The 24754-nt window shown below is 36.0% G+C and overlaps 1 protein-coding gene across 6 annotated transcripts in view; it reads right to left on the minus strand.

Annotated features, from left to right (window-relative positions):
* GRXCR1 (glutaredoxin and cysteine rich domain containing 1) overlaps nucleotides 1–24754 on the minus strand; it is a 329808-nt gene that overhangs the window by 293024 nt on the left and 12030 nt on the right. For 5 of the 6 annotated variants that reach the window (XR_003795458.1, XR_003795455.1, XR_003795457.1 and 2 more), the window contains exon 3: nucleotides 10199–10285. The gene's annotated coding sequence lies outside the window, so the exon portion shown is untranslated. Of the gene's footprint in view, nucleotides 1–10198; nucleotides 10286–12849; nucleotides 12953–24754 lie in introns of those variants that run through there. The other variant, XR_003795459.1, reaches the window with a different exon arrangement.

Below are 24754 nucleotides of genomic sequence, written 5' to 3' on the forward strand. Positions count from 1 at the left end.
CCAAATTGCATATTGATTTTCAGCTTTCTTCAATTGACTTCCATAGACAGTGTTTTTAAGTAATGTCAAAAAATCATACCTTCTGAATGAGTATTTTGATCTACACAGTCCAAAGAGTCCAAAAGCAAAGTAGCACGAAATAGAAGGGGTATGCGTGTGTGTGTGCATGCGCGCACATGCCAGTCCCCGTTTGCCCCCAGATCTATTCCGTCTCTTCCCCTCTCTGCTCTATATAGCAGTGGGGCTCACCGCTGCAGCCTGTGTTTCCCAGGTGCTGGAGACGGATGGGAGGCTGGGGAAGGAGAGACCAGGGTATTTCTCCCACTGTCTCTCCACCTCAGGCAGTACCTCTGTGGCTCCAGCTCCTCCTGGACAGACCCACCAGGGTTCCAGCTTCTTTGGGGATAACTCCAGCCCCTGGTCTCTGCCAACAGCATCTCCTCCCTTTGGTGAAGGTAGGCAATGTCTTCCTGCTGCTACAAATTCCTGAGTTATCTCACCATCCCCAACTGAGTCTCTCAACCCCTTTGTGGCCTGAATAACCAAATTAAATGTGCTCTATTAAAAACACCAGAAGTAAAAAAAATTTTAAAAAAAACGCCAGAAGTAGTTTCTGTGTTACTGGTTGAACATTGATATAGAGGGGAAGGAGCTCCAGTTATGGAATAATCCTGGCTTCTCTCTGCCATGTGACCATGGAGCCACTGACAAAAGAGTAAAATCATTTGACTGATGAGTTGTGGAAGTAGAAGTCAGGCACCCAGTCTCTTCCCTTCCCCTTTCCTCTGGAAGTCAGCATACCCCCAGGCAGTGTGTGCTCTGCTCTGCCCTCAGCCACATGGTGAAAGGGTCTGGCCCCAAAGAGGATGCTTGCAGAGTTCTAGGGCTGCCAATGGCTGGGCAAGTCTGCCTAATTTTAAGTTTCTGGATTAGGAAGCCCACTCTTTTACAGATGCAAGTACAGTGTGCTTTATCAGCATTATCAGTAATAAGGGTAATTCCATGGATTCCTCCATGTTTATCACTTTTGTTTCCTATACCTCAATTAGTTCAGAACTCAAACAGGGAAGAGGGTCCTTACTGGGACCCCTCAGAAACCCAGCATACATAATATTCATATATCTTATACTCTAATTAATCATATTCCTAAGTCCCTAGACCAATTATAAATAATAGCTAATCCTATAATTTACAGTGTGCCAGGAATTATTCTAAGTGCTTTACGTATAACTCATTTAATCCTCAAAGCAATACAACGTCTATTATTAAAATTCCTGTTTTAGAGCCAAGAGAACCAAAACTCAGAGGTATTATATAACTTGCCCAAAGTCACACAGATAATAAGTGGTAGAATCTATAATCAAACTCCAAAAGTTAGGCTATAAAATCTGTACTCTGAAGCACCATGCTATGCTGCTTACATTTTAGATTTTAACAAATGATTCTGTACTTCAGCTAATGTGATTTAACTTTCAGTCTTAGATACATCATTTTCAAATATCTCTTGTAACCCAGAAAGCAGTCTCAGTTTTTGCCCCACTTCAACTTTGATATAGAACTCTATATTACTTCCCTCTCCAAGAAGAATCCATTCCCAAGAAAGACATTACTAAGCAATGTAGATTTTACCAAGTATTTCATATAAGAAATGGAAAAGGGGACTTCCATCAAATACCCCATGGCAAACTACAGTGTGTTCTGCAATAGACACATTCCTGAAGACTTCAGTCATTCTACTCTGACAACTTGAAAGATAATTATCACAGAAATAAATGTAAACCTTTCCTCTGATCCCCCATAATTCTAGCACCTACCCACACCATACACAAAAGCTTCCATCCTTTATTACACTCTGCAATTTACTTCTGCTTCTTCCTCCAGACCTGTTTACCTAGCCCCCCACCACGAAGTTCAACAAAGATCTCCCAGCCACAGGGGCCTACCCTTCTTAGAAAAAGGAAGAAGTGGATAGAAATAGATTAATACAGTATTGTGTTGGGGCCACTTTATACCAGCTTGCAAGAGCCAGTCGCTATATTTTCAGGAATTCTGAAAGCAGTTCTTAAACAGAGCCTTGTGAAAAAACTAAATTACATGAACTTACAGTAAACAAATGGCATTTAAAATGAAGATAATCTAACACAACACTGTAAATCAACTATACTCCAATAAAAATTTTAAAAAATAAAACAAAAGAATAAAATATATTATCAAAATTTGTAAATCTGAAAAAAAACAAATATAATAAATACTCAGAACTGACTACTTCCTACTTCTTTTACTATATTTTGCATTTATCTATGCTTTTGAAGTTATTTACATTTGTTGTAACTGTATGGTAAAAATACTATACAAAGATTTCTGTGTATCACTTCCCAGCTCTGTATTCAACGATGTCATATTGATAGCTTAAAATGAGCCATGGTGGGAGTATTTATGCCATGGAAATGTGCAAATGTTACAAACTAGGGCTTTCTTTTTTCCTGGAGAGTCTATTTACCAGCTTATTTACTAACACACCAGTAAATAGTTAACAGATGATTGATAGATAAATAGATAGATGTAAATGTACATACTTACATATATACATAGATAATGTAGATAGATCAACATTACTTTCCTTACAAAATACCTCTGTATTTTCTTTAACAAAACTTCTTGTAAATTTCAGCTACAGGACTACACCCTATGTGTATTTCCCATTAGAATATAGAGCACATGGTTTCATACAGGGCATGAAAATTAAAGCTCAAGCAATTCACTGACCCTCCTTTCACATAAACAGACAACAGTAATAGGGAAAGGGAACTAACAATAGAAACCATGTGGATCTGGTACAAAAGTCTCTTTGAAGAGTTGAGGGCTGAGCCAGCACAAGTCCCTGGGAGCACAGCTACATATTCTAAATTATAGGATGTCAGCATAAACATTCTCCAGTAGTAGGGTGCACTTAGAAACCTCTTCTCTAAACAAGAAAAATGATATTTTAAACTGCAATGGACGGTAACCAATTTCTATATAAGAGAGCAAGGCCAAGCAAATTTGCAAAACTTGGCAACTAGAGAACTGCGAACTGCTTTTGTGGGGCAATCTTCTCCAGTGCCAACCTAAGTAGACAAAATAGTTTTTTTTAATGTAATGATACTCTATCTCTCGGGGTTTTATATTAATGCTAATGACATTATGCTGCAGTAGTTAACTGAATTTACTACAGTAGTAACTGCAGCTTGACGTCCCAAAGAGCACAGGCAGCGCTCCCAGGCAGCCCATACCTTCTACGGGAATATTTACAAATGCAAAATATTTTTGACAAAAAACTTTAAAACGTTACTTGTTTTATGACTGTCGTTATAAATATTAAAATAAACATAGGGCAGAAGCAATTCAATTCAAATATTTACAATGTTCAAATCACGGTTCTCATCAGCAGGGAGATATAAAGATTATTCCACAAGGGCCCCACTTTGCAGATATGTACAGGGTGGTCGAGGAGACACAACCAAGTGTAACCTGGATAACCTGCCTAACCAGCTTGCAGTACAAATATGGTCACACTTTTAATAATCCAGTTGCCCCATGCCTGAATTATCTAAGCTCTTTCTCCAGCAGAAATCTGGGGGCAGAGTTGCTTATTCAGTTCAAAGGGGACCATTTGAAATCCACAAGACAAAATTAGAGAGTTTGATCAGGGCACTGTGAGCCTCAGTTTACAATTTTCATCACTTCTGTTGCTACCAACTGGTGTCACTATTGAATATGGGTCCTTGCCTTTGGCTGCTAAGTCATCCTTGCTGGGTCAGATCTCTGCAGAGGCTGCAGTGATACTTTGTGCTTTGGCTTTCAAAATTTCATCTCCTTTAGTTTGCAGTCACAAGCCCATCACGCCAAACTAAGAAAATCTGCTACATATTCTGTGTCTACAAAGACAGATGGCCACTTTGGTCCCCTTAAAATGTATAGAGTCTCACCAGATATACTGCATCTTAAACAATTTAGAAAATAATCTGGACTATGATAAATGTGTACACAAATTCAATAGGAACACAGAGTACAGTGCAATTAAGTTTGACTGAATAAAGAGAGCTTTCCAGAGCCAATGATATTTGATCTGAGACTTAGAGTGTGGATTGTGAAAACAAAGTGAGAAAGGCAGTTACGGGCAAAACAGCCCATGCTGAAATATTTGAAAGTAAAAGGTGACAGAAACACAGGGTTCATGGGTGGCCAGGAATGAAGAGAGTTGAAAAAGGAAAGTAGGATGAAGATCCACCTTTTGTTAGGCTTTGAACATCATGTTAATGAGTTTGAAGTCTATTCTCAAGACAGTGTGAAGCCACTCAAGGATTAAGAGCAAGGAAGTAATGTGCTTGGATCTGTAATTTAGAGAGCTAACTGGTACCTATGCTGAAGGTGGACAGGCTGGAGGTGAGAACCTGAAGCTGTCCAGCAGAGATGGCACAGCTCTGAGAGCAGAGGCAGTGATAACCAAAGGGAAAGAACTGATTCCAGTAGTATTTCAGGATAGAGTTAGAAAATACTAGGGAATAGCTCTATGTAGGGTGAAATGCAGAGGGAAAAGTCAGAAATGATGCTGAGGTTTGTGGCTAGGGAGACTGGATGAAAGCTATGCCATTAGCCGCACTAGGAAACATTAGAAGAGGAGAGTTGTAATGGGACCACAAATAATGGCATTCTTTTGGACACAGTGAGTTTGATGTGCCCACAGGACATTCATGTGGAAAAGCACTTTCTAAATTCACATTATAAAAAAAAAAAAGGAAATGCTTTTATTTGTCTCTGGGCTCAAAATGGTAATAACTGTGCTGTAAGGACATAAAAAACACTCCCTACAACAAAATTTCTCATCACATACCAATATTCTGCTACAAAAACATTTCTGGCACCTATAAGACCGAATAGACAGGTTGAAAATACATATTATTTTTTGTTGGTATATTTATAGAATGATACACTACAAATTGATGCAAATGAAAAAGATTACCTAATAAATAGCAAGGATTCACAGTTGGCTATTTGGAAAAAATATATGGATTAGAGACTTACCTCATATCATAAACCAAGTTAAATTACAAAGAAATTAAAATAGAAGATAATGAAGGTATATATTTCTGCAATCTCTGGATCTCAGGATGAGAAATATCTTGTATACTTAAAAATAATGGAAAAAGTCACATCATTTATACTTAATAAATCTGACTTTGTGAGCACTTTATATTTCTCTCCTTCAATGAGAAACATTAGCTAAATTAAAAGGACATAATATATGGAAATTTATAAGTAACAAATATAAGAGAAGAAAAATTAGTATTACTTATATATAAATATCTAATAAGATTCCTTAATAAGAAAGGAAGAGAGAAAAAGTTACAGATATACAATAAATATTCACCTCACTTAGAATGAAGAAACTTTATATATTTTTAAAAACTGTATGAGAAAACAAAACACTAGTAAGTTTGCAATAAACAGACCCTCTCAAATATAGCTGATGAGAGTGCTGTTTTAATTTTTTAAAAAGAAAACTGGCAATATTTATCAAATTTGTGCTTGTCCCAATTCTGATACCATTCAAAATGCAGACAATAGTTTATATTGTTAAACATTTAAATGCTTATCTTTAAACACATTTAAAGATTTACATATTTCAAAATGTATATACTGATGTTTATAATCATGAAAAAATAGCAAATAATGTAAAAGTCTAAGGGACTGATTTAGATATAATCATCTTAGATGTAATCAGTATAAAAGTGTGAGTGTAAGAGATGGTTCAATAAAAAGAAAAAAGATCCACACGCATAATATGTGCAAATTCTAGACACTGCCCGGAAAGGGAAGGAGTGTGTTCCTCTCTTCCTCTCCTCCCATTCCTACTTTCTGGAATTTGAGAGTAACGGTGGAAGATGGAAGCCCTATGTTGATGATAGCCAATCCCCAGATAGAGCCTGGATCCCCAACAAAGACCCCCTCATAATGCCCTTGACTCATCTAATGCAGGTATACCTGCCATATATACATGCTGTATACATTCAGTGTTCTAAGTGACAACACTGTATAACTATATGCACAATCAGCTACAGAAATTAATGTTTTGCTCATTGATCAGAATTTGGCAACAGACCTGTGGAGGTCTGGGTACATCTGTGTGTCAGAGCAGATGGATGAGAAATAGCACATAGATCCATGTGCCCCCTGCCATTCTCCTTTACCATTTAAGAGAGATCAGAGTCTCCTTTTCTTATGCTTTAAAATAATGTCATTGAACTACTGAAAAATGCATTGAACTATTCCAGAAAACAGATGAAGTTCTCAAGGAGAATTTGTCAACTGTTAAAAAAGTGGACAAGTTGACAATTACCCCTGGAAAATATTGACAAATAAAGCCCAAATTATTACAAGGTTATGGCAGAGATTGCTAATTTGCCCCAATATGCATCTTCCCCTTCTTCTTTAGTAACATAACCACCCATTTTTAGCTCAGAATAGGGTTGCCCAGAATAAAATTTACATTTCACAGTCTCTCTTATAGCTAGACATGGCCATGTGACTAGATTCTGGCCAATAAGATATAAGCAGAAGAGGAGTGTGCGAACTCCAGGAAGCACCCTTCCTCTTTCATGCTGGTTGAGAGCACATATGAGCTTTTTATCTGGAGCAGCCATATTGGACCTTCCATTGGAAGCTATGTGTTAAGATAGCAGAGGGACAACATTTCTAACTATAAGAGAAATGCAAATCAAAAGTACAATGAGGTATCACCTAACACCAGTCAGAATGGCCAACATCAAAAAGTCTACAAATAATAAATGCTGGTGAGGGTATGGAGAAAAAGGATCACTTCTACACTGTTGGTGGAAACTAACGCAACATTGTAAATCAACTATATTTCAATAAAAAAAATTTTTTAAATAGGAATACCCACAAAAAAAAAAAAAAGATAGCAGAGGGACCTGATAGAAGGGGTCTGAGTCCCTCATGACTGTGGAGTCTCCTTATTAGTAATAGATTGCCTACTTCTTTTTCCTGTTTATGAGAAAGAGAAATAGATCCCTACCTTCTTTAAGCCACTCTTACTTTGGGCCTCCTGTCAAGCTTAAATGTTACAAACATCAAAACCATAACATTGTTCTATGTTCCCAAAAGTATCAGAAGGGAATGACTATTTTCAATGAATCATCACCCATTTCTCAGATTCCTCCATAAGTGATATAAAGACAATTAACTTCAGTGCAATATTAAATTGCTAAACATATCAACAATCACTCAAGCAGAACAATAATCGCAATATAAATTTATATTAAAATTGCTTAATTATTAAGACATTAAAGTCTGATAACAAAAGAGACTAGTTTACTGGTGTCTTGCCTTGCTTCCTTCCAAAGGGAACAGTTTTCAAAAACTCTCAGGAAAAAATTATGAAGTAACAGTGAGAATCAGCCACATTAAGAAGAGTTAACAATAGAATGAGAAAAAAATAGCAATTAATGCCTCTTTTAAGGTCTATGAAAGAGAAACAGACTCACAAACATAGAGAACAGACTTGTGGTTGCCAAGGGGGAGGAGGGTGGGGGAGGGATGAAGTGGGAGATTGGGGTTAGCATATGCCAACTATTATATATAGAATGGATGAAAAACAAGGTCCTACTGTATACCACAGGGAACTATATTCATTTTCATATTCATTTATATACATGTGAATATGTCATATTCACATGTATATAAAATACTTCTAGAAGACTATTGAACTCACAGAGATGTAAAAATCCACCATAGATCAAGTCTACGACCCAAATTCAAAGCAGATTTCTCTTAAAAGTAGAGTATAATTACAGGAATGTGAAAAAAAATCAAATCTACAAGATTCTTTCTGGCCATCCCTCCTCCATTCTGCCCAAAATACATCGAAGAAGTCCTAATGAGTAATAAAACCTAGAAGAGTAATAAAACCTAGAAGAAGTCCTAATGAGTAATAAACCTAGAAGAGTAAAGGGCTGAACCCTCCCATTTGAAAAGATTGATACATCTAATCTTTTATCTGTTTTTTCTATCTAGGTATAAGTCCAGTGACCATATAGTTAGCATCATTCATCAAAAATTATGATGCATTTCTCTTCAAAAGATAATAATGATTTATTAACCTGAAACATGAAATTAAATGACATTCTTAAGAAAATGTAATCAAAGTAAATAGTGATAACAGATGCATACATATATATGTAATACCTAGTACATAAAAAAAATAAGAGAGGAAAAGGGGAAAATGATGGAGGACGGGGTTCTTCCTTCTAGAAAAATGCCAGAAAATAAATGTAGAAGTAATAGAATTCAAAAAATCACCATTTTGCAACCCTGTGTGATATCTGATTCAGACAAAGATCCAAAGGGATGTTAATACCATTCAGTGAAAAGTTGTTAAAAAGCAGAATAATACATCCTATGATCTTGAAGTATCATCCCACATACCACTTTTGATTTACAAGAGGAAGGGGTACCTTATGTTGCAGAGCTATAGCAGACATCACCTAACTAAATAACCAAGCTGTTCATCAAGAATGGCACAAACAGACATCATGTGCTACCTAATGGGATGCAACAGGAAGTACACAAGTGGGAAGTGGGACGTTTTTCTAAATAACTAACCCACACTCCAGAAATGTCAATGGCATGAAAGCAAACAAAAAGACAGAGGGGTGGCTCTAGATAAACAAGATGAAAAAGACATGGGATTGGGATTGACTTATATACACTAATATGTATAAAATGGATAACTAATAAGAACCTGCTGTATAAAAAATAAAATAAAATTCAAAAAAAATAAATACTTGAATAAAAATATCTCAGATGTTATGCAAACATCTAGATCAATAATCGCAATATAATATATATATATTATATATATAGTATATATATATATATATATATATATATATATAGTTGTAGGAAGCCCTTAATTTTAATGTAAATTCTTTTGCAATAAACTACAATTTATTTTTTCACTTCAGAAAAAAAAAATAAATTAAATAAAAATAAATAAATAAATAAAAGATGACAGCAAAATGCATTGCATGATTTATGTTGCATTTTGAATTTAAAAAAACATATGCGATATTTCTTTAGTAATTGGAGAAATTTGAATATGGACCAAATATTTGATTATATTACTGAACAAATGTTAAACTTATTTGCTGTCTAGTAGTATTGCAGTTATATAAGAGAAAGTTCCTGTCCTTGGAGATACACGTTAAATTATTTAAAGGTGAACTGTTATAACATCGGCAACTTATTTCTAATAATTCAGGGAAACGTGTGTTTGATACACATGATTATATACACACAGAAAAAGAAAGAGAAAGCATACGTGGCAAGATGTTAACTGGTAATTCTAAATAAAGAATATAGTGTTGCTTATTGGACTATTCTCAACTTTCATAGCATTGAAATTCAAAATAAATTGTGGAAAAAAAAGAGCTAAAGGGAAAAGGAGGGAAAGGTGGTTAATATGGAAGCTCTTCAAGATAATTCCATGTAGAAGGTGGCTCCTATTATATCATTTAAATGCTATGTTAGAGGCAAGATATATAGTATAATATTATATATGATATATGGCATGATATATGACATGTCATGATATGACATATGATATACATGATATGGTAATCACCTCTGAAGAAAATATCCAAACACATTAACTAAAAGATTAAATTCAGTTAAGTTAAAAATATCTGGAAGCATACATAACTACAGCCATATAACAGTGAAGTTTAATCTCAATTTTACTATCTACTAGTTGTGTAATCTTGGGCATGATACTTAACATTAACTTGACATTTCTTGGATTTCCCTTCTGCAAAACAAAGATGACAATACATAACTCATATGGTTGCTTTGATAAATAAATGCTGTAATGCTGCAGGTCAGTGGGTCTCAGACTTCAGTTGCATCCCAGTGACCTGGAAGGTTTGTCGCCACCCCCAGAGTGTCTAATTAATTAGGCTTGGGGTGGAGCCTGAGAGTGTGCATTTCCAATAAGTTCCCATGTGATTCTGGTGCTGTTGGTCTGGGGACCACACTTTGAGAATTACCGCTATAGATATTCAAATTGAAAAATGTGCACCCCTTACCAGCAGCAATAGAGAGAGAAATGTGTCCCTCTGCCTCCCAGAGTGACATCTATTACCTTGAGTAGGCTCCTTCACCATCCCATGGTCACTTGCATTTTTTTCTTTAGCTGGAGATCCTCACCATTCCCATCTGTGTCTTGAGCCTGAACACACATAAGTGTCTCATTAGCCAAGAACTGAGCATAACACGTAAGCTGCACTTAGTTCCACTACAGTTTCTCTTTTGGAAACAGGTGTCATATGTAAAAACTACACATATTTCTTCTGGAATTAGTCTGCTACATCAATGCCTGTGTGTCGGGTGTTCAGAGTGAACTGTGTCCCCGTGGTACCTTCATGAGCATCTGGCATAAATCTCAGAGCCATTCTACCCAGCTGGATGTCTACCCTGATTCCTAATTTTCATCTATGTTTCCTGCTAGAAAAACAGTATAGCTGTGACCTTCAGCCTGATCATGTTGGATCCTTCTCACACCCCCACTCCCAGCATGACCTCAAGGATAGACAGAGAAAACAAATTTCTAGTATTGGACTGTGTGAACTGGAAAGCTCACTGCCATAGACCTCATGTGTCCCAACTTAGACCTCCTTTTCATGCCACTGTCCATATCAAGTTCAAGATTACTCTGCAATCTGACTTGGGTTTTTGAACCTCAACCCCTCACGGATGCTTATAAGAGGAATAGTGTAATAGACTGTAAAGAGCATGGGTTCTGGAGACCCAAAGACTTAAGTTAGAATCCTAGCTTGATTACCAGCTAGGAAGCCCTTGACCAAATTACTTAAGGTCACTTGAGCCTCGGTCTGCTTATTTGTACGATGGGAATAACAATTTGATTCATAAGATTAAATGAGATAATGCATATGAAAACACCGAATTCAGTGTCTGACTATAGTAAGTACGAGATATGTTAGATTTTTTTAAAAAAATCATAGTGATGATGAAGAGGATGATGACAACTGACAGAGGGAGGACAAGAAAGAAAAACATTCCTATTGGTGAAGTTAAATCTTTGGCTATTTTCTGACCAGCTTCTGCCCCACATTTATCCCTCCACCTTAAACTCCCACCATGCCTTATATTGCATAGGACTTTAAAAATAAATTTAAAAATCTTTCCAATGGCTGTCCTAAATCCTAAGATCCAGGAATGGTCATTCTGTTCTTCCCATGATAGACAGGACTTAAAGAGTTAATAGGGACAATTACTCTGCTTCGCGGAATTTCTTAACGGTGGAGAGGTTCCCAGGAGCCCTCTCTTTACGTAGGGCTGTGAGTCTGGAGGTTGGAAACGTTGCCCCTAAGAAAGCCGGACCACACAGTGCTCTATTCTGCAATCTCATGAAATGGGCTCCTTAGTGAGAGACACATGCAATAGATGAAAAAGCAATGGACGAGAAGTTAGAACAGCTGGATTTCAGTTGCAATCTCTCACCAATAACTAGTTGTATGGCCCTGGACACTGTTTCGGAGTATTTTCTCTCTTCCCTTGTGTGTAACATATATACTCACTCTGTAGGATCTCTTCTACCTTTCAAAAATTATGGTTATCTCTGTTTTAATTTTGGCCCTGGATTAGTCTTCCATACTAGAAGAATCATAATTGACATATAGGTTTGTCAATTTCACAGTTCATTTCATGAAAGTCCTTACAGTCACCCAGTAGCTAGCATCAATAACTACATCATAGGAACTTCCCTGGTGGTCCAGTGGTTACGACTTCACCTTCCAATGCATGGGGTGCGGGTTCTAAGATCCCACATGCCTCACGGCCAAAAAACCAAACCATAAAAAAACAGAAGCAATATTGTTAACAAATTCAATGAAGACTTTAAAAAATGGTCCACATCAAAAAAAAAAGAAAATCTTTAGAAAAAAAAAAGAACTACATCATAATTGTGATGCACCACCTTGAATAAAAAACAGAAGAAAATAACACTGCATTCAAGTAAGATTTATGGAAAGGTAGTCCAAAATCTCATGGATATACACTTATTGTATCGACATTTCTGTAGCTCCATTTATGCCCTAAAGTACAAAAATAAATGCCTTTAACCTTTAAAAAAGCTACAATCAGGTAACAAAACAGCTTCCACAACATGATTTGATTTTTAAAGAACATACATAGAGTTATGCACACCAAGGTAATGGTGGTGTTTATCACTCAACGATAGTTACAGATTTTGTAAATTGTTTTTTCTTATTATCAGTATTTTCTAATCTTCTACCATGTGCATGTATTTCTTTTGTAATAAAAAACAAAATGCAACATTCTGAATCCTGCTTCTCTATTTCACAGTGTTTTATAGTTTCTCTGCCTGAAAAGTAATTCAGAGTACTACACTTCTAATCTTTTTATGGATGAAAAGGAGAAAAAACCATTCATAGTTCCCTAGCATGTTTTCCAAGCAGAACATTTTTTTCCATTAAACTCTATCCCATCTTTGAGAACTCTCTTATTGAGGTGTCCTTAAACTACTGCCCTTAATTATGACTGTTTCTCATAAAGAAGCAAAAAGTGCTCAGCCTGACACACACACACACACACACACACACACACACACACACACACACACACACACACACACACACAGGGTTGCAGGTTTCAGAGCTCAGATTCACCTGCTCTTCCCAAAACCAGTTATAGAGGTTTTCACGCTGGGACACCTTAACAAACTGAAGGAGGCACAAAAGCAGAGTTGCCTACCTGGATCTGAATCCTACTCTAGGTTGAGTCAGAACTCTGCTATCCTCAAGTTGTGTGACCTTGAGTCCTTTACTTCCCCTCTCACAGCCTCAGTTTTCCCATCTGCAAAATGAGTACACAACGTTGTCAGCACTGCGTGAGATCCTACTCGTAAAAAGGCACAGTCCAGTGCACGGGAAATAGTAATTACTTATTGAGGCATCGAATGGCTCAATAAATTTAACTATAATTAATTCTAAAATAAAACTTAAGCCTCCTCCCAAATAACTTCAGAAACTTAGCTTTTTTGGTCCAGTACAAAATCCCACCCCATCCTCATCAGTTTTCTCCTATTTGAGAGGAAAAAATATACTTAAAGTATATTTTAGGTAATTTTTCTGCTTCGATTTTATTATATCAAAACTCTACCTACACAATTTCTCAATTTTAAAATCTTTTAATGCTCAAATGAGCAATTTCTATTTCTTAATAAAAAGATTATTATTTCTCAGAAGTAGAATTAATATCTAATCCATCTAACTACACAAACAGAATTTTTTGAGGTGGAAGGAAATTCAGAAGTAGCAGTATCTTTTCTATTCAGACAGATGCCCATTAATACAAACTTATGTTTATATAAGTTTAAAAAATATTTTGAATATTCACATATTCACACTCACTAGCTTTTAAGTTCCTAGCACTAAAACAAAAAGAAACTCTGTTAAATGTTATATTCAAAAGGGATGGTACAGTGTCTGTTAGTACATAAACTTAATCTTTCTTAAATTAATTATCAAACTTTTTTGGTAGCAACTCAGTGGGGCAGTCTACTATAAAATGAAAGCAGAGGGATGTTGAAAGGACCATCCCCATTACCTTTCATGTTTCACTGATTTACTCATTAATCTGTTGTTCTTGTAAAGGCCTCTAATGGTTAATCTTGCTATTGCAATGTACTAGCTCTGCCATGTGAGTAGGGAAGGTACTTGGCCCATCTTTAAGTGTGGTTTATAATAATACCTGCTTCATAGAGACATTGTGAGGATTAGATGAGACAAATGTATAAATCATTAGCAGAATCTGAATATAAGTGCTTATTAAATTTTATGCAATATTATTATCATTATTTTTTATTACTGAGAAAATATGAGCATTGGAGAAGTTAACTTCTTAAGGTTTCTTTAAAGAAGACTATTTGAAAGAGATTAAGTTCCCATGAGAATAGCAATATGTCCTGGTCTATTTTCAAAGTTCATTCCTTGATAAATTAATTCCTCTTGTTACTCCCTTGGGCCAGCTTAGGAGACAACCTCTTCAATTCCCTACTTCATGGGGTGATTTTACCCCATGAAGTTGACATTCACCTGGTTGAACTCAGCCCTTCACAACCAGTAATTAGGACTTTTTTTTTCCTTAACTATAAAACCATTTAAAAATATGAGTACAAAATACAATGTGACAGATACCTGTAAGTGTAACAATGCTAAAATACCAAGATTAAGCATACACTAATATTTTGCTTTCTTTACTTCAATTCTCTTTCTTTTCTAAAAAATGAAATGTTATACCTACATCTCTACCCTCAATCTGCCATCTTCCTCCCCAGCAGTAACCACTATCCTAATGCTGATGTGTGTTAGATTCATGACATTCTTCTACTTCATTACATATGTAGCATCCATAAATAGTACTATTTTTAAATTCTACATAAATGAATTATACTTAAAGTATAATCTGCAACTTACTCTTTTTTATTCAGCATTGCATTTTTGAAATAAACCATACTTACTCTTGTAGATCTGGAACATTCATTACAAATCTTTGCATAGTAATTGTTTGAATAAACAATGGTTTATACATTTATTCACTGTTAAACGGATTATTTCCCTTGTTACAAACCTGCTCAAAGATTCTCCCTGTGCACAAATGCCTGGGGTTTTCTAGGGTGAAGAAGTAATAAAATAGTAGGATGGACACCAGGTGCAAATTCACCTCTACAAAGTACTCACAAATTGCTCTCCAAAGTCAGCAAACCAATTTACACTCCAACCAACATGTATGTGGTTTCATCTTCCCCCACATCCTCATGAATGCTTGGTACTGTTATATGTATTGAATTTTTCTTATTTGTCATTGATATTATTTTCACATCTGCCTGAATTATTTGCCAATCCAATCATCTACCAGGAATCTTGTAATGTCATTTTCTGAAAAAAGTCTTTGTAATATCAGGAGACAGCGCAAATGGATGCATGAGTCTAACAATTCAATCATTCATGAAGGATATTTTCTTAAATAAAAAGATAAAATCAGTGAAGGGGATGAGTCAACATCTGAAAATATAAATATGAACCAAAAATCATGTTCTTCTTATAAGGCAGCTGGAGGTAAGCCAACAAAAGAAATCCTAAAGTTCAACTCCTGCTCTGAAATTTAGGGTCATTTAGATTGTATTCATTCCTTAAGAAACCACAGAAGCTGCGATTTCCTCTTTGTATCTTTCAGAAGCAGGGCAGAAATAAAGTCCTCATAGAAATTAATAAATATTGCTGTGAGATCTCATATTCCACTTAGCTGGCAGATCAAGACTGGTTCAATAATTTATATATCAGTTGAGGATAAACTAATGAGCTCTGTGTATGAGGTTGCGTTTATGTAAACGGAATTGTATCCAACTCGCTCATGTTACAAATGTGCTTGCTACTGGGTCTTCAGAAAAATAAAAACCACAGTGGTCCTATGAACACGAATGCCAAGATTTTTATACAAAGTAATATTAAACACAATAATCTACTACACATTCCTACCTACCAATATTGTACCCATTTCCAGATAAAATTATGAAGAATAATCCTCGCCTTGATAAATGTAATTTTTAAGATTTAAAAAAAATTTTAGTTGTTGCCTCTGTCATTTTTGTTTCCTTTTGTTATTCTATTCCCATTTATACTGCCTACCATTGAAAGATGATAATACTCAGCTATGTAAACTGTCTTTCATTATGGTCTAATCATTGGGATGTATTCTAAGTAATCTTACATAAGAAAACATTCAAACACCTAGAAATAATATCTATACAGATCCAAATGAAAATAAAGCTGATGCTTGGTACTGGCACATTACATTCTAAGGCAGCCATAAAGGTGCTTTGATCTGGATCTCAGCAAGACTCTCTGTAAAATATTTAAAATAATTTCCTAGTGTTAATATTAATTTCATATTAGATAAAAATATATTGCATGCCCTTTCATTTTCATGACTTATTTTTAAGAGGAAGTAGGAGAAAGACTGCTTTGATATAAAGACCTTTTGAAATTGACAATGCTTGATCACTGGATATTCAATAGAGGCAATGATTCAACTAAATTTATATTTGTAAGTGTAATCATTTACTAAGAAATGATTTTTAACAAGCCAAAATATGCATATTATTAATAAAACAATGCAGCGACTTTAGATTTTAGATATCTAAAGAAAACTGTATCCAACGGAGATACAAAAGGAGAAGTTACAACAGACACCACAGAAATACAAAGCATACTAAGAGACTACTACAAGCAACTCTATGCCAATAAAATGGACAACCTGGAAGAAATGGACAAATTCACAGAAAGGTATAACCTTCCAAGACAGAACGAGGAAGAAATAGAAAATATGAACAGATCAATCACAAGTAATGAAATTGAAACTATGATTAAAAATCTTCCAACAAACAAAAAGTCCAGGACCAGACGGCTTCACAGGTGAATTCTATCAAACATTTAGAGAAGAGCTAAAATCCATCCTTCTCAAACTCTTCCAAAAAATTGCAGAAGAAGGAACACTCCCAAACTCATTCTATGAGGCCACCATCACCCTGATACCAAAACCAGACAAAGATACTACAAAAAAACAAAACTACAGACCAATGTCACTCATGAATATAGATGCAAAAATCCTCAACAAAATACTAGCAAACAGAATCCAACAACACATTAAAAGGATCATACACCATGATCAAGTGAGGTTTATCCCAGGAATGCAAGGATTCTTCAATATACGCAAATCAATCAATGTGATTCATCATATTAAAAGACTGAAGAAGAAAAACCATATGATCATCTCAATAGATGCAGAAAAAGCTTTTGAAAAAATTCAACACCCATTTATGATAAAAACTCTCCAGAAAGTGGGCATAGAGGGAAACTACCTCAAAATAATAAAGGCCATATATGACAAACCCACAGCCAACATCATTCTCAATGGTGAAAGCATTCCGCTAAGATCAGGAACGAGACAAGGATGTCCACTCTCACCACTATTATTCAACATAGTTTTGGAAGTCCTAGCCATGGCAATCAGAGAACAAAAAGAAATAAAAGGAATCCAAATCGGAAAAGAAGAAGTAAAACTGTCACTGTTTGTAGATGACATGATACTATACATAGAGAATCCTAAAGATGCCACCAGAAAACTACCAGAGCTAAATCAACGAATTTGGTAAAGCTGCAGGGTACAAAATTAATGCACAGAAATCTCTTGCATTCCTATACACTAATGATGAAAAATCTGAAAGAGAAATTAAGGAAACACTCCCATTTGCCACTGCAACAAAAAGAATAAAATATCTAGGAATAAACCTACCTAGGGAGACAAAAGAACTGTATGCAGAAAACTATAAGACACTGATGAAAGAAATTAAAGATGATAACAACAGATGGAGAGATATACCATGTTCCTGGAATGGAAGAATCAATATTGTAAAAATGATTATACTACCCAAAGCAATCTACAGATTCAATGCAATCCCTATCAAATTATCAATGGCATTTTTTACAGAACTAGAACAAAAAATCTTAAAATTTGTATGGAGATACAAAATCCCCGAATAGCCAAAGCAGTCTTGAGGGAAAAAATCGGAGCTGGAGTAATCAGACTCCCTGACTTCAGGCTATACTACAAAGCTACAGTAATCAAGATACTATGGTACTGGCACAAAAACAGAGATATAGATCAATGGAACTGGATAGAAAGCCCAGAGATAAACCCACGCACATATGGTCACCTTATTTTTGATAAAGGAGGCAAGAATATACAATGGAGAAAAGACAGTCTCTTCAATAAGTGGTGCTGGGAAAATGAGACAGCTACATGTAGAAAAATGAAATTAGAACACTCCCTAACACCATACACAAAAATAAACTCAAAATGGATTAGAGACCTAAATACAAGACTGGACACTATAAAACTCTTAGAGGAAAACATAGGAAGAACACTCTTTAACATAAATCACAGCAAGATCTTTTTTGACCCTCCTCCTAGAGTAATGGAAATGAAAACAAAAATAAGCAAATGGGACTTAATGAAACTTAAAAGCTTTTACAAAGCAAAGGAAACTGCAAACAAGATGAAAAGACAACCCTCAGGATTGGAGAAAATATTTGGAAACGAATCAACAGACAAAGAATTAATCTCCAAAATATATAAACAGCTCATGCAGCTCAATATTAAAAAGACAAACAACCCAATCCAAAAATGGGCAGAAGACGTAAGTAGACATTTCTCCAAAGAAGACATACAGATGGCCATGAAGCACATGAAAAGCTGCTCAACGTCACTAATTATTAGAGAAATGCAAATCAAAACTACAATGAGTTATCACCTCACACCAGTTAGAATGGGCATCATCAGAAAATCCACAAACAACAAATGCTGCAGAGGGTGTGGAGAAAAGGGGACGCTCTTGCACTGTTGGTGGGAATGTAAATTGATACAGCCACTATGGAGAACAATATGGAGGTTCCTTAAAAAACTAAACACAGGGCTTCCCTGGTGGCACAGTGGTTGAGAGTCCGCCTGCCGATGCAGGGGACACAGGTTCGTGCCCCGGTCCAAGAAGATCCCACATGTCGCAGAGCTGCTGGGCCCGTGCACCACAACTACTGAGCCTGTGCTCTAGAGCCCGTCAGCCACAATGACTGAGCCCGTGTGCTGCAAGTATTGAAGCCTGTGCGCCTAGAGCCCATGCTCTGCAACAAGAGAAGCCACCGCAATGAGAAGCCCATGCACTACAATGAAGAGTAGCCCCCGCTCGCCGCAACTAGAGAAAGCCCATGCACAGCAACGAAGACCCAACACAGCCAAAAAAAAAAAAAAAGAGAGAGAGAGAGAGACCCAACATAGACATTAATATGAGCATATGTGATGTCTGGCACTGTTGCAGTCATCAAGCAACCATGAGGTAATCCGCTGTAGCGCAGAGAATGGAAAAATAGAAAGAGGGCAAGAATCCCAGTTTCTGATGACTTTGTTGAGCCACTAATCCTAGAATAGTTCTACTTTACAGAATTCTGATAATATAGGAGTATCAGCTAAGGAATGTATTCAGTTAAAAGTAATAGAAACCCCAATACAGGGGTTTAAACTAATAAATTTTTATTTTTCTCTTTCAACATTAAGTCCAGAGGTAGGTACAGAGTAGGGATAGAAGATGAGTGACATACAGTAATACAGAAAGGATGTATGTTTAAAGTATTGAGCAATATAGAAATAAAAGTATGGGTTTATAACAGGAAACCGGGAGGGAATATGAATTAGCCAGACCACAAAGTTTGGTCTAGAATGATGACTTGAGCTATGTTTAAGGTTATGTTTACTTCAATCTACCACGAACAGCCAAAAAAGCAATGCAAAAGATAAATATGAGATCAAGGGAACAAGTGAGCCAACATACCCTGGTTCCTCACAGAAGTACACCCAAAGTTATCTATGCTTTAATAGAGTGAGGAATCACCTTGGAGGAAGCCACAATTGTGAGCTTTCTGTCTCTTATACTGTTAAGCTACAGAGGAACAGCTCAGGAATCAAGAATCTACATATTCTGTTATTGTAAGAGGAAAAAAAAAAAAAACCATTCTACCAAGAAAAAAATCTTGCTAGACCTAATTCTGTGATGATTCCATGGCTGACACAGGATTTTAGAACTATATTGATAAAAGACAGGACTAGATATGGAGAAACAGATGCAAAACACCAGATTCTTGGAATGAGATTCCTGTGTTAAGGAGTCTAAAAAGCCAAGCCAGGGTGTGTTAGATTTTGCTATGCTCTATTACAGAATCATCTCTGATGCTGTGAAGCCCTCAACATCGAAAAGGAGAGCAAGTGGCATGTGATGGGGATTTTAAATCCATTAAGCTTAGTCACTCAAAACTTTTCCTTCATTAAAACATAAAGAAGCAACATGCAAGGAAGTAAGTCAAGCTCCTAGCAGAGTTAAAGAACCAAGTGCACCAGGGAACTGAGCAGCAAGTGAAAGAAACTTCCAAAGGGCAGCTGCTGCTCGTAAAATCCACAAATTCAGTACCATAAGATGTGAGTCACAGAGGATTTTAAAACAGGTGAATGTGTGTGTGATGGAATTTGAAAGCAAAAGAACACATTGATAGCTTCAAGGGGCAACTGATGGTAAAAAGACAGCTTTTTAAAGAATGGTATTGAAAATAGCCTGGGGTGATTTACTGTAGGCTAGCAGTTCCCAAAGTACGAATGATTTCTGTACCAGCAGCATCAACGTCACCTAGCAACTTAATACACCAATTCTCAGCCTCTGAGGTGGAAGCCGGCAGTCTAGCCAGTGTCAGGGTGATTCTAACACACACCCAAGTTTAAGAAACACTGGTGTGAGGACAAGAAGTCCTAGCCGCCAGTCGGTGTGGTGAGGTGACCAAGAGCACCAGCTCTGGAGTCACACAGCCCTGAGTCTGGATCTCAAATCGTCTGCTTCTAGATGCATGAAGTTCGGCAAGTACTTAAATCCTCCAAACCTATTTACAAATATACCTATCTTAGAGGTTCATTGTAGGAATTACCAGTAACATTCATGAAACCTGCTCAGTAAACAATATTAACTATTATTTCATCATCAACATCTTCACAGCACTGTCTGAAGGCATGACTATACTACTTCTCTGTGTGCAAAGGCACTGAGGTACTCAATGCTCAATATATTCTGTAAAACAATGAGTACCATTTTGTAGCAATATTTGTATACAAATAGTTGAATTACTAATAATAGTAACAACTCTTCTATGATTTAACATATTTGGCATTGTTCTAAGGGCTTTACATACATTAACCCACTGTTTAATCCTCACAAAAACTCTATAAGATAGAGCCTATTATTATCCCCACTTTACAGATAAGGAAACTGAGGCAAGAGGGGTTAAGTACAGTGCCCAAAGTTACAAAGCTAGAAAGTGGCAGAGTCAGCATTTAAATACAGACAATCTGTCTCAGAGTCTTAGAGTCTTTGTGCTTAACCACTACGCTATACCACTTCCCTAAGTTAAAAACAAATTTTGATGTTTAGGGCAGAAGTTTCAGCTGTCTAGAAAAATACACTTACATGAAATATCTCGTTCTCCAAGGGACTGGAAAAATGAAACTTCCTATTCTTAGTTCTGCTACCTGCTCTGTAAGCATCTCTTCTGTACGCACTAAATGCACTCAACCGATTCCACAGACAAGCTGGTGGCCTAAAAAGTGGGATGGCTGTTCCCTTTAAAATGGTAGGAAGAAATAAGAGGCGTAGGAAGAAATAAGAGGCAGGAAGAGCTAGTGAGAAATGCACTTAGTGGGAAAATTCATTGAGTTCCCCAGCCTCTAATGTTCTCAGTGCAAGGGCATTCCAGGAAAACAGAACAAACTATTACCCTCTGGCAGCAACAGTATCTCCGCTATGTCTGAGTCAGATGCTCAGATGGCTGAATGTACTCCGAGGAAATAAGAGAACAGAGCTCAAGGGGAACAGGCTGCTTTGCTCTGAATTGCTCTCTGTATGCCTGAGCAAGCTGCCTGGATACCTGTGTATGCGTGGAAGGAAGCAGTTTCCTCAACCTTGCTTGATAGAGTTTTATGGATATATGTCAGGGCTTTCAAAACTTCTCAGTGTTCTAAACAAGACAATTCAGACTCCAAAGCTGCAATAGAAGGAGGCAGTCCTTTGGACAGAAAGCTGCAAGACAGGTCAATTTTACCCTTAACTCGTTCAATCTCTGGCTTTTGAATGCCTGCCAAATTCTTTAGGCTTCTTCAAGGTGACCAATCCAAATAATTCACTCACTGTTTCAACATTCTCAGTTGTCAGTTGTTCCGAGTCTTACTGCATTGTGATAAGAAAAAAACAGAAACAAAAGCAAAAGTCCCTATTTCGTTCCCAATGCCAGAAAACAAACTGCGATGAAATTGAGAGAATGTGAGATGAGCTTTCCCTCTTAATATTTAGGGTGAAACATGCATTGGACCAGGTTTTTGGCAGAATGGAAATTTCAGTAAGTGTGCTACTCCTGTTTTCTCTTGCTGAAAGTGGCATCTCATTGCCAACACACACATTCCCTAAACATCTGTTATGGAAGCAGACATTGAAAAAGAAATACCTATGGTTTACTCTATAAATTTTTCCACTATCTAATCTACAAAGAAATACTAGAAGCAGTAAGATTTCTTATATGTTGAGTAAAATGTTTCCTTTCATTATGACTGTTCATTTGTTCTAACAGCGAGAGTTTTTCTATAATGAGAATATTTCCCCTCATCTTCCATTCAACTTATCTGCAAAGAATTCCTAAAAGTTAAAGAATTTTCAGCTTTTGCTAGATGTGTAATAATATTAAGAAATTAATATTAATTTATAGGTGTGATAATGGTATTTTTTTAAGTTTAGTGACTTTGATCTCCTTCAGGAACTAAGCTTCCCACATAACAGAAGGGAAGGACTCCGTAAGGTCTATGGAACAAATTGCCTCAATGTCTTTCGTAAGAAAGGCATTAGGTCAATTACTTAGCATAAAAGTCTTTCTTAAGTGCCATAAATTTAAAAAGAAACATCCTCTTATTTTCCATTTTATATAATCCCTTTCAGTAACTCCAAAACTCTCAACAAAGTACTTTTCACGTAGTTTTGACAGCTGTGTTCTGGGGATTGAAGAGATGGGGGAGTAATGGGATTGAGGGCTCCACCTTATCTCTGAGGTCTTTACTCATGTTTCCTTTTCTAAGAATCCATCACCAACCCTAACATCTACTCTCTATGCTCCCTTCAGGACAACTCTCCATTTCTCCATTTGTTTGTTTCTATTCAATTCACCATCATCATTCAGGGTACCTAGACCTTAAAACTAAAAGTAACCAATTAGAAAAAGCCTTGGAAAATAAACAAAATCCAATCCAATGTCGTTGAAAGAACTGTACACATTAATGTTAACAGACAGGAAAAAATATGAAGAGAATGTAAAATAGAATAACACAGTAATGGATTAGTTGAAATGAATCAAATGGACCAAATATGGACTTCTGTACATGGAGAGAAGTATTTGGATTACTTGAATCTAGAGAATGAGTCCTGTTGACAGACACAGATGCTAGAAAAATTTCAAGGGTATTTGTAGTTCTAGAGCTCAGATGTCCTAAATGACATCTCTGGTTAATATTCAACCTCAGCCAACTGAGAGTGTAATCTCCAAAAGTGCTTGGAATGCTAACCCTAAAATTGTGTGGATGACATAGTTGTTTTCAAGACAATTATTAGCTTTAAACCTGGAGAATGACACACTCATATGGTTAAGTAAATCAAACTTATAGTACTAATATTTTTTAGTAAAGTTTAGAAATAATCAATGTATTTAAGAGAATTTTACCTTTTACAAAAATATTTCATCCTTGTGATTCCAAACTAAACTGACAGGACTGAATAATTGATTTAGTCAAAGAAATTATGTTGAGATCCACCAGTATTAGAAAATTTAAGAAAGCCTAAGACTTATTTTTATAAGTTAAATTTATCCTATTTTAATGGTTACTTAAGTACTTGGAAGGCTCTTTCAGGTGAGTAAAGGACTTAAAAAGAAAACAAAATGTACCGACTTAATAAGTGTAGTTTAAAACATTTAAGGGAGTTTTTGTTTATGAAAAGAATCAAACATTAACACCTCCTTAAAGTAATTCTTAAAATTTGCTACATTTTTAAGTAGAATAAAATGATTAAGTTGAATTTCAAAGCTTAAGAAAGAACTATATTTTTAATATATAAATTTAATACATTTAATATTAAATTTTAAAAATAAAGTTTGCTTTGGATAACTTTTTCGGGATCCAAAAGCCGTCCTCAAGAACACGGAAAACTAACATCGACAAGACGGCCACAGCAGCTTCGTAATATGGTATGCCACCCTTCCCTCACAGTGCAGTCTGTACACAACTCAAAGACTGATGCTTCCATAATGCTATTAAGTACCATCTCTCTTCAGAGACCTCTAATTCTTTAATTTTTCCCTTTTCTGATTTTAAAGAGAGACAAAATGGAAATAGAAGACCTTTCTATGTGTTTATTTCATCCATTGCTTTTGTGAGTCTTGTTTTCACCCCTAAGATTTTTTCTTTTTATTAAATTTCTTTAAATTTAAAAAAAAAGTTCACCCATTTTTCCCACCCCCCAACAACCCTTGTCTCTTGCAGCCACCAATCTGATCTCTGTATCTATGAGCGTATTGTGTTTTTATTTTCTGTTCATTTGTTTATTTTTAGATTCCACATATAAGAGAGATCAAATGATATTTGTCTTTCTCTGACTTATTTCACTTAGCATAATGCCCTGGAAGTCCATTTGTGTTGTCACACATGGCAAGATTTCATTATTTTTATGGCTAAATAATATTCCATTATGTCTCTCTCTATATATATATGCAATTTCTTTATGCATTCATCCATTGATGGACACTTAAGATTGTTTCCATATCTTAGCTATTGCTAATAATGTTACAATGACCATAGGAGTGCATATATATCTTCAAATTAGTGTTTTTGTTTTCTTCAGATAAATACCCAGAAGCAGAATTGCTGGATCATATGGCAGTTCTATTTTTAATTTTTTGAGGAACCTCCATATTGT

The sequence above is a fragment of the Monodon monoceros genome, unplaced genomic scaffold, assembly GCF_005190385.1.
Source record: "Monodon monoceros isolate NGI ecotype Baffin Bay Population unplaced genomic scaffold, NGI_Narwhal_1 Super_Scaffold_20, whole genome shotgun sequence".
NCBI lineage: Eukaryota > Metazoa > Chordata > Mammalia > Artiodactyla > Monodontidae > Monodon > Monodon monoceros.